The sequence below is a fragment of the Elephas maximus genome, chromosome 12, assembly GCF_024166365.1.
Source record: "Elephas maximus indicus isolate mEleMax1 chromosome 12, mEleMax1 primary haplotype, whole genome shotgun sequence".
Classification (NCBI taxonomy): domain Eukaryota; kingdom Metazoa; phylum Chordata; class Mammalia; order Proboscidea; family Elephantidae; genus Elephas; species Elephas maximus.
Window position 1 is genome coordinate 35,590,066 of NC_064830.1, and position 10,731 is coordinate 35,600,796.

Sequence of the window (10,731 nt, forward strand, 5' to 3'; positions counted from 1 at the left end):
TGGGAAATTAGTGAAACTTGAATGAGAACTGTGGATTAGACAGCAGTAGTATATAACCCCCAGTGCCCATCGAGTCGATTTCGACTCATAGCGACCCTGTAAGACAGAGTAGAACTGCCCCATAGAGTTTCCAAGGAGCGCCTGGTGGATTTGAACTGCCGACCCATGCTGCGCTGTAGCATTTAACCACTTCGCCACCAGGGTTTCCTATATAGATGTTAATATTCTGATTTTGGCAGTTGTATAGAATGTCTTTGTTTGTCAGAAATAAACACTAAAGTATCCAGTGGTGATAAGGCATTATATCAACAACTTATTTTCAAATGGTTCAGGAAAATAAGTTATTTGTAATACCACAGCATATTTTCTGAAAGTTTAAAATTTTATTAAAATAAAACAAAAATTTTTAAATCTTTAGTAAGGTACAGAAAAAAATGAAGAGATACACCATATTCCAGGAATGGAAAGAAAATGTCATTTCTTCAAAGTAGTTTATAAAATCAGTACACTCAAAATTACAATTTCATCATAAATTTGGGGGAATTTCAAATCATTCTAAAGTTCCTGAAAGTATAAGAGGGACAATAAATTATTATTTTTTTTTCTAAGAATGGCATGGAGGAATTTGCATTATAATGTATTAAAATTTATTTCAAAGTTATAGTCAAAACAGTATGGTACTGAGAAAAAATGGCAAAATGGAACAAGAGAAGAAACTAAAAAGCCACCTAAAAGACTCAAGGGTAGAAAATGGCATCTCAAATGAAAAGCTTTAAACACAAATAATAAATCTATAAAAGTAATAGAGAAATGTAAGTTAATATAAAATCTTGGGGTGCAAAAGGACTTTTTAAATATTACAACAAAGAAAGAAAACAAAAATGAATATATTGGTGGAATCTTGTACATATATGTTTAAAACATTTTTATACCAAAAGCACACAAAGAAAGGTGAAATGTTTGTAACTAAATTAGCAATGGGTTAAGTCTTGCCATTAAAAAACATCATATATCAATTACAAACAAATACACTCACTTCTTAAGAGAGAGAAAAAGAGAAAGAACAGCAAGAAATAATTCATTATTTCTTGAAGGAAATACAAATGTCCAATAAATGTATTTCTAAAATGTTGTACTTTATGAGAAATAAAATGTAAATTACAAAACATCGTTTTTTGCCTATCAGATGAAGGCAGATTAGATGCTTATCCAAAAACATCAATTATAATGATTAAAAAAACTGGAAACAAAGGAACCGTTAAATTATAACATGGTTATAGAAAAAAAATCTAAGATGTCCCCCAGATTTCTCAGACCTATTAGACACGCCTTGCATAAAGCTGGGGGCTATGGATATGATAGATTTTATTCCTGTGATCTGATTCCTGTAATTAGGTTATGTTATATGGCACAACTGACTTGAATATGGGGAGATTGTCCCAGTGGACCTGATGTAATCACGTTGTTGCTGTTAGGCGCTCTTGAGTCAAATCCTATTTACAACAGAACAAAACACAGCCTGGTCCTGAGCCATCCTCACGATCATTGCTATGTGTGAGTCTGCTGTTGCAGCCACTGTGGCAATCCATCTCATCCAGGGTTTTCCTTTTTTCGCTTACACTCAACCAAGTGTCTAAGTCATCTAGCGCTGCTATAACAGAAATACCGCAAGTGGATGGCTTTAACAAAGAGAAATTTATTTCTCACAGTCTAGTAGGCTACAAGTCCAAATTCAGGGTATCAGCTCCAGGAGAAGGCTTTCTGTCTCTGTTGGCTCTGGAGGAAATTCCTTCTCATCAGTCTTCCCCTGGACTAGGAGTGTCTCTGAACAGGAGCCCCAGGCACTGCTTTCTAGGGAGTATGAGGTCCACCCCTCTCTACTCTACTCATTTCCCTTTCATTTTATCTCTTATAAGATAAAATGTAGTGAAGGCCACCCCAGGGAATCTCTCTTTGTGTTGGATCAGGGATGTGACCTTAGTATGGGTGTTACAATCCTACCGTAATCCTCTTTAACATAAAATTACAATCACAAAATGGAGCACAAACACACAATACTGGAAATCATGGCCTAACCAAGTTGACACATATTTTTGGGGGACACGATTCAATCCACGACACCAAGCATGATGCTCTTCTTCAGGAAGTGGCCCATCCTGATAACATGTCCAAAATACATGAAACAAAGTCTCACCGTCCTCGCTTCTAAGGGGCATTCTGGCTGTACCTCTTCCAAGACAGATTTGCTCGTTCTTCTGGAAGTCTATGGAATATTCAATATTCATCGCCCACACCGTAATTTAAAAGTATCAGTTCTTCTTTGGTCTTCCTTATTCATTGCCCAGTTTCCCTATGCATATGAGGTGGTTGAAAATACCACAGCTTGATCAGGTGTACCTTAGTCCTGAAAGTGATATCTTTGCTTTTTAACACTTTAAAGAGATCTTCTGCAGCAGATTTGTTCAACTGATTTCTTGACTACTGCTTCCATGGGCGTTGATTGTGGATCCAAGTAAAATGAAATCATTGACAAATTCAATATTTTCTTTGTTTACCTTGATGTGCGTTTTTTTGTTTTCCTTATGTTGAGACATAATCCATATTAAAGACTGTAGCCTGTGATCATCATCGGCAAGTACTTCAAGTCCTCTTCATTTCCAACAAGCAAGGTTGTGTCATCTGCATATAGCAGATTGTTAATGAGTCTTCCTCCAATCGTGATGTCACATTCTTCTTCATATACACCTACTCCTCACTGATTGGCTATCCTATTACCCACATTTCACATTTACAACAATAGTAAAAAAATCTAATATCCAACTATTTTGTACATTAATGACATAGGTTTGGCAGTAACCCTTTCATGACCAGTTGGATGTATAGAGCCCACCTACATTTTCTGACTCTCAGGTCCAGAGGGACAAATGTGTCACACATAAGATTTTGTGATCTGAGGTGGCCATCCTCCATTTTCACATAACACCACTTTTTGCATAACAACATGGATTTTGGAACCTAACCATGTCAATAAGTGAGGAGTAAGAGTTCAGTGTCTTGGATTATTTGCTCAGCATACAGATTGAATACGTATGGTGAAAGGGTATAACACTGACACATACTTTTGCTGGTATTAAACAAAACAGTATCCCCTTGTTCTGTTCAAATGACTGCTTCTTGGTCTACATACAGGTTCCACAGGAGCACAATTAATTGTTCTGGAATGCTCATTCTTTGCAATGTGATCCATAATTTGTTATGATCCACACAGTCCCGTGCCTTTGCATAGTGAATAAAACACAGGTAAACATCTTTCTGGTATTTTCTGCTTTCCGCCAAGAGCCATCTGACATTAGCAATGATAGCCCTTGTTCCACATCCTCTTCCAAATCCAGCTTGTATTTCTGGCAGCTCCTTGTTAATGTGCTGCTAAAACTGTATTTGAATTATCTTCAGCAAAATTTTACTTGCATGTGATATTAATGACATTGTTTGATAAATTCCTCATTCCATTGGATCACCTTTCTTTGGAATGACTGTCCGATTCAAAATGATCAATACCAGTCCATTTCAGCTCACTAATGCCGAGGATATTGATCTTCAAGCTTTCCATTTCATTTTTGACAACTTCCAATTTTCCAAGATTCATTCTTCATATGTTCCATGTTCCAATTACTAACGGACGTTTGCAGCTGTTTCTTCTCATTTTGAATCATGCTATATCAGCAGATGAAGGTCCTGAAAACTTTACTCCATCCACATCATTAGATCAACTCTACTTTGAGGAGGCAGCTCTTCCCCAGTTATATTTCGAGTACCTTCCAACCTTAGAGGCTCATCTTCCGGTGCTATATCAGACAATGTTCTGCTGCTATCCATAAGGTTTTCACTGGCTAATTTTTCTAAAGTACATTGCCAGGCCCTTCTTCCTAGTCTTTCTTAGTCTGGAAGCTCCATTGAAACTTGCCCACCATGGGTGACCCTGCTGGTATTTGAAGTACCGATGGCATAACTACCAGCATCATAGCAACACACAAGCCATGAAAGTACGACCAACTGACAGACAAGAGCCCTTTAAAAGCAGACAGTTCTCTGACTGGTCATAGAAAAGGAAGTCAGAGATTCAAAGCACGATAAGGATTCAATGTACCATTTCTGGCTTGAAGATGGACAAGACCATGTATCAAGGAAGGCAGGTGGCCTTTAGCTGCTGAGAGCAGTCCCCAGCTACCAATCAGCAGGCAAAGGAAGACCTCAGTTTGACAACCACAAAGAACTGAATTCTGCTAACAAGAATGAGCTTAAAAGTGATTTTGCCCAAGGGTCTCCAAAGGAGAGCTCAACCCAGCTGACAATATAATTTTGGCCTTATGAAACCCTGAATAGAGAACCCAGCCATGCCATGCTAGACTTCTGACCTACGAAACAGTGAGCTAATAAATAGACATTGCTTTAAATCACTAAATGTATGGTCCTGCATTACACATCAACAGAAACATAATAAAAATATATTTACATAACAATATATTTTGAAGTTCAACTTCCATGAAAGCAGCAGTCAAGAAATCAAATGATGCATTGCATTGGGTAAATCTGCTGCAAAAGACCTCTTTAAAGTGTTGAAAAGCAAGATGTCACCCCGAAGACTAAGGCGCACCTGACCCAAGCCATGGTATTTTCAGTCACATCTTATGGATGTGAAAGCCGAACGATGAATAAGGAAGACCAAAGAAGAATTGACATCTTTGAATTGTGGTGTTGGCTAAGAATATTGAATACACCATGGACTGCCAAAAGAACAAACAAATCTGTCTTAGAAGAAGTAACACCAGAATGCTCCTTAGAAGCAGGGATGGCAAGGCTGCTTCTTACATACTTTGGACGTGTTGTCAGGAGGGATCTGTCCCTAGAGGAGGACATCATGCTTGGCAAAGTGCAGGGTCAGTGGAAAAGAGGAAGAACCTCAGTGAGATTGATTGACATGTTTGCTGCAACAATGAGCTCAAGCATAACGATTGTAAAGATGGCGCAGGACCCGGCACTGTTTCATTCTGTTGTGCATAGGGTCACTATGAGTTGGAACCAACTCTATGGCACCTAACGGCAACAACAACAACATATTTCGTAGCGACTAAATAATATATTTTCATTAAAAATGAAATAAAATTGTGAAGTATTTATGATATAATGTTCAGGGTTTTTTTGTTTTTTGACTTTTAATAGACTCTTTTTAGACCAGTTTTAGGTTTACAGAAAGTACTGAGAGTTCCCATTTTCCACCTCCCTTCTGCACATTGTTTCTCCTATTAACATTTTGGATTCTTGTTGCTGTTGGCTGCCATCCATTAGGACTCAGACTCATGGTGACCCCTCGCACAATGGAATGAAATGCTGCCCTTTCCAGCACTATCTCCGTGCTCTGTTGTGGGCCAGACCATGGTATTCACACAAATTTTCATTGGTTGATTTTAGGAACTAAATCTCTAGGCCTTTCTTCCTAGAACATGTTGCATTAGTGTGGCATATTTGTTACAATTAATGAACAATATTAATGCATTTTTATTGATTAAAGTCCATAATTCGCATTAGGGTTCACTCACTGTGTTAAATGATCCAATGGGTTTGGACAAATGCTTCAAGTCATGTATCCACCATTATAGTATCATACAGAATAGTTTCAATTAAACCTCAGTTTTTAAAAAGGAAACAAAACCAAATATCTAGCTTGATCAGAGTTCTGCATAATACATATGCATAGAAGAAAGTCTACTTGGAAATACATGAAAATAACAACAGAGATAATATCTGGTAAAAGGATTGAGTGTTTTAAATTTTTCCCTTATGCTTTCTAATCCAATTTTTCAACAAGCAGACAAAAATATCAGTAATGCTCAACTCCCAAGAATAAAGCAACTGGTTTCAGGGGGCTGCTAAAGGTATTTTTGTTAGTTCCTCAATAAGATGGAAAAGAACACTTAGCATCTTAATACGAAGATTAGAAATTAAACTCTGTTTTGGAACTAAAATACATAAACACAAGTCAAACACAATGGGACTCCTGTGCCTCTGGCCACTTCACAGCCAGTCCCAGATGTGACATTAATTCTGAAGCCTGCGCCTGCCCGAATTGGCAGCCGAGCAGCTCAGCCTTAGATGCTGTGAATGAACTTTGGAAGCGCTACAATATTAGCCTTCACTGTTAATCCAACTAATGCCCTCACAATCTATTTGACAGTCTGCCCATCACACCCCTTCTGTCAGGGTGAGCTGCCTTTGGAGGTGGCTGTGACAAGGGGATTACTGAAAGGACGCCCGGGAGGATAGACTGGCCCTCCCTCCACTGCATAGACTAGCTTCGTAGATACCCGCATACCACAGAGGGCAAGCTTGTCTTCAATACCAATCCCTTGGCACAGAGGTACCAGAAGGAGAATTTCACCAACCCACAGGCACACGAGTGTTCTCTAACAGTCATTCCATTGACTCATCATGAAGTAAAGCAAACAAGGCAAGTTGAGGGGAAAATTTAGAGGGCTCAGGGTGCTGGAGCACTCATTAATGCAAAGCTCCTTCTCCCTCAGAAGCTCTACTTGCTCTAGAAAACTGTAAAAAGTTCTGGCCTCTTGGAATGAGTCATAGCACACACTACCCCCTCGTTTCCCTCTGTGAACAGGTTGATCCTCAGTGAGTGGTTGACACCCCATAAAAGCTACATTTACAGCTTCATCTTCATCAAATTAGCAGAATTACTTTATTTGCCTTCTAAATTTTCAGGAGTTTCATTTTAAACATAAGATAAAATGGAAATTAAAGGCACAGTCTTCATGCTGGCAGATTAGAATTATTTGAAAGAGCAATATAGGATTTGTTCAAGAGCAAGGGTGTTGTTCTCACTTCTGAAAGAGTCCCTTCTCACCAGCCCCGGTCGCTCTGGCTGGAACCAAGGCAACAAGCAGCAGTAGACATTCCTTCCACTACAGTTTCTACACATGGTTCTGCTTCTCAACCCAAGTGGTCAGAAGTAGATTTTTCCCAGAAGCACATTGAGCCAATAGTATGGATTAAGTTGTGTCTTCTCAAAATATGTATTGGGATTCTAACCCCTATACTGGTGGATGTAATCCAAACTCTCTTTGTTCCTGAGTAGAGTGTGTTCTAAATCTAATCACTTCTAAATTACAAAAAAAAAAAAAAAAAGCAGATTAGAACCAGAGGCACACACATACCTATGCCATGTAAGGATGGTCTATATGCCAAGGAACCAAGAAACTACTGGGGCTACAGACGAGAAGAGATTGACATAGCTGAGACCCTGATTTGGACTATTAACCTCCAGGAGAGAAAATGAGTGAGAAAATGAGTCTGTGTTCTTCAAAGCCACCCACTTGTGGTATTTGTGTTACAGCAGCACTGGGAGACTAAGACAACCAGCCGCCATTTTTTTCTCTTTTCCCACAAAGTGTTCCTCATTCTAGTCACTGGGCCAAAGGCTGCTCTCTCCATGTCCTATCTTCACTAGTAACATCTTCTCTGACTCAGGTGCCACAAAAAACACTAGGAATATTGAGAGATGCAGGATTTGCCATGTCTTCAAGGAGCCTGAAGTCTGTAAGTAAACAGACAATTGTAATACGGTGTTAGGAATGTTATGACGTAAGAGTTTATAGAGGCTCATAGGAGAGATCCTTGGACCAGACTGTGAAGATGAGAAAGGTGGATCCTGAAGGAAGTCTCAGAACACGTCCCAAAAGAATCTAGTCTGGTTGACCTAATTTTCTCTTACTGGGTTCTGGGTATAAGATACTTAGCTGAAAGATGAAGCCCTGAAGAGCAGTGGAAAGCCTTAGCCATTTCTACAAGGATGGCAATCAGAGACACATCTGAGGCTCACTCTCCAGTCAGCTGTCAGCTTTTTGGACACCCAGCTTAGATGTTCCGTCACTGTTCATGCTGACAAGCTTATACTCATTCTAGTGAAATGGCCGGAAATGCAGAGGAACTTCTTACACACTACACTGCCCTCTCAAACAAACCTCTCCCTCTTCTGCTGGAAGACAGACATCACAGCCCGCATGTAAGCAGTGGTGCTGCCACATGTACCCACTTCCCCTTCTACTAGAATGGGCCCCATCCAGAATGAGACACCTCAGCAGGTCGGTCCATGGACAGGATCTTCCGGCAGGAGATGGTCTCTGCTTTGCGCTTGGAGATCTAGGCTGGGACCTGAGCCTTCATCATTCCTGCACCAGCACTGAAGATATCCTTCTCAGCCCATCACCTCTTAGCTCCTCTCTCCCTCCGCCACAGGCAGCTAAACCTTGCACTCCTCTTCCTCCTGGCCAGGGCCACCCCTCAATCTTTTTCACATTGTGCAAATGTATGCTTCTGAACCTCAGTTTTCTCAGCTGAGAAATGAGAAGGACAATACCTGTCTTAGTTACTTAGTGCTGCTAAAAAAAAAAAAAAAATTTTTTTTTTTTTTTTTGCTATAACAGAAATATCACAACAGGGTGGCTTTAATAAACAGAAATCCATTTTCTCACATTTTAGGAGGCTAGAAGCCTGAGATAAGGTGTCACCGCTAGGGGAAGTTTTCTCTCTCTGTAAGCTCTGAGGGAAGGTCTCTGTCTCTTCAGCTTCTATTCCTTGGCTCCTTGGTGATCTTCATGTGCAATAGCGTCTATCTTCCCTCATCTCTGCTTGCTTGCTGGCTAGTTTAATTTCTTTTAAATCTCAAAAGACATTGACTCAAGACACAGCCTACACTAATACCATCTCATTAACATAACAAAGAAAACCCTATTCCCAAATGGGGCTACAACCGCAGGTATAGTAGGATTTACAACGCATATTTTGGGGGGGGGGACACAATTCAGTCCATAACAATACCCATGGATGTAAATCTCTTGGCACAATGGACAGCATGTGGCAAAGACTCAATAAATGATAGCTGTTTTTTTTTTATAATTTTTTATATAGGGTATCTTTTCCCCATAGGCCTGCATTCTAAGCACTATCACTCACTAGGGAATGAAGGGTTTTCAACAGAAAGTGGGGGAATCCAGGCCCCTGGGAAGCAGGTAAGGGGATCAGGTGAAGGGTTTTTGTCAAAGAGAAAGAAATTCTGGCAGGTATCTCTGAAATAACCCTGCCAGAAAGAATGCCTCCAAGCAAGGTGGTTTTTGCTCATGACCCAGAGGCATCCCTCCCAAGGCAAGAGTCAGGGTGAACTCACCCCAAAGGCCAAGCAAGGCATAAAGCCAGCTGTGTATTCTTCTCTTGCTACACATTTGCAGGGGGTTTTCTGGGCACCTTGAAGGACCTGGTATCAACGGGAAGACAGACTAAAATCACCCCATTGTGGAGAACAATGAAACCAACAAGCTGGAAAGGGTATGAAAGTTTTCACTTAGTTCCTCACAGACTGAACTGACAGCTCAAGGTGCCTTTTTTGCAGCCAACAGATCATCACTGGTATTCATGCTCCATGCCTTCTTGGACCATGCTTGTTGTGCTGCTCAGAATGATTTATATGGCAGGAAAGTAAACCAATATTAGGCACATAAAGAAAACTCTAAACATGGTTTTACATTTTTGCTGGCAGTCAAATGTGTGTTTGGCAACCAAATGTGAAATGACCTTAATATTCTTAGCTAAAGCCTATGCAGCGCTAGCTTTGGCTCTTTCCCTACTTTCACATTCTGAAGACTATGAGTACAAGATAAAATCTGCAGGGATTCTTTTTTAGTCCCGTGCCATATCTAAGGACAAGGCCAGAGACAGAGGGAGTAAACCTTCCGCATGGGGGTGGTGGCACAGTTCATTGTCTCCTGCAGATGACTTGATGCAGAAATCCCCATTTTAACAAAGGAATGTGGTTGATGTGACTTAACTACCTCTGAGCTCTCTTCCTCTGAAATTTGAAATGAGTTTGCCTTCATTTTTTTCCTCAAAAACCAATATTTGTGCTTCAAATCTTTGTGTTTATTAGGTCAGCTTTTCTTTTGGTTTCTATATTGTTTGTACTTTGAAGGCAGTTGGTTTGGTTTTATTGTGCTCCTGGGACACGTAAGGCCATACACATGCTCCAGCATGTTTACCAAATGCTAAATTGATTTATTAATTGTTGTCGTCGTTAGCTGTCATTGAGTCGGCCCCAACTCACGGTGGACCTATGGTGATCCCACGCACAACAGAATGAAACACTGGCCGGATGTGGATCAGATCACTGTGATCCATAAAGTTTTTGTTGGCTGATTTTTGTAAGTAGATCACCAAGTCTTTCCTCCTAGTCTGTTTTCGTCTGCTGAAACGTGTTGAGCATCATAGCAACATGTGAGCCTCCACTGACAGATGGTGGCTGCACATAAGGTGCATTGGCAGGGGATATAACCTGGGTCTCCTGCTTGAAAGGTGAGAAATTTACCATTGGCAGCTACATCAGTACATGTATGTCTGCCACACAGTTCTTTAAATCAGGTACATGTCTTCTGCCTGATCCATATGGGTAATATAACTAACCCCACAACAACTAAAGAATCCATGTATCTAAGAGACAAAAATTAAGTTTCTCATCAGTATTTGGTTCTCACTTACAGGGAAAATTGAGATAGTCAACCCAGGAAATGAAGTCTGAAATTTTTTGTAGTTATCCCACACAGTTTTCTGACTCTCTTTGCTCTCAGACATTCTTCAGGCAAAAAGCAGCTGGTATGCTGGGAGTGTTTGTAGATG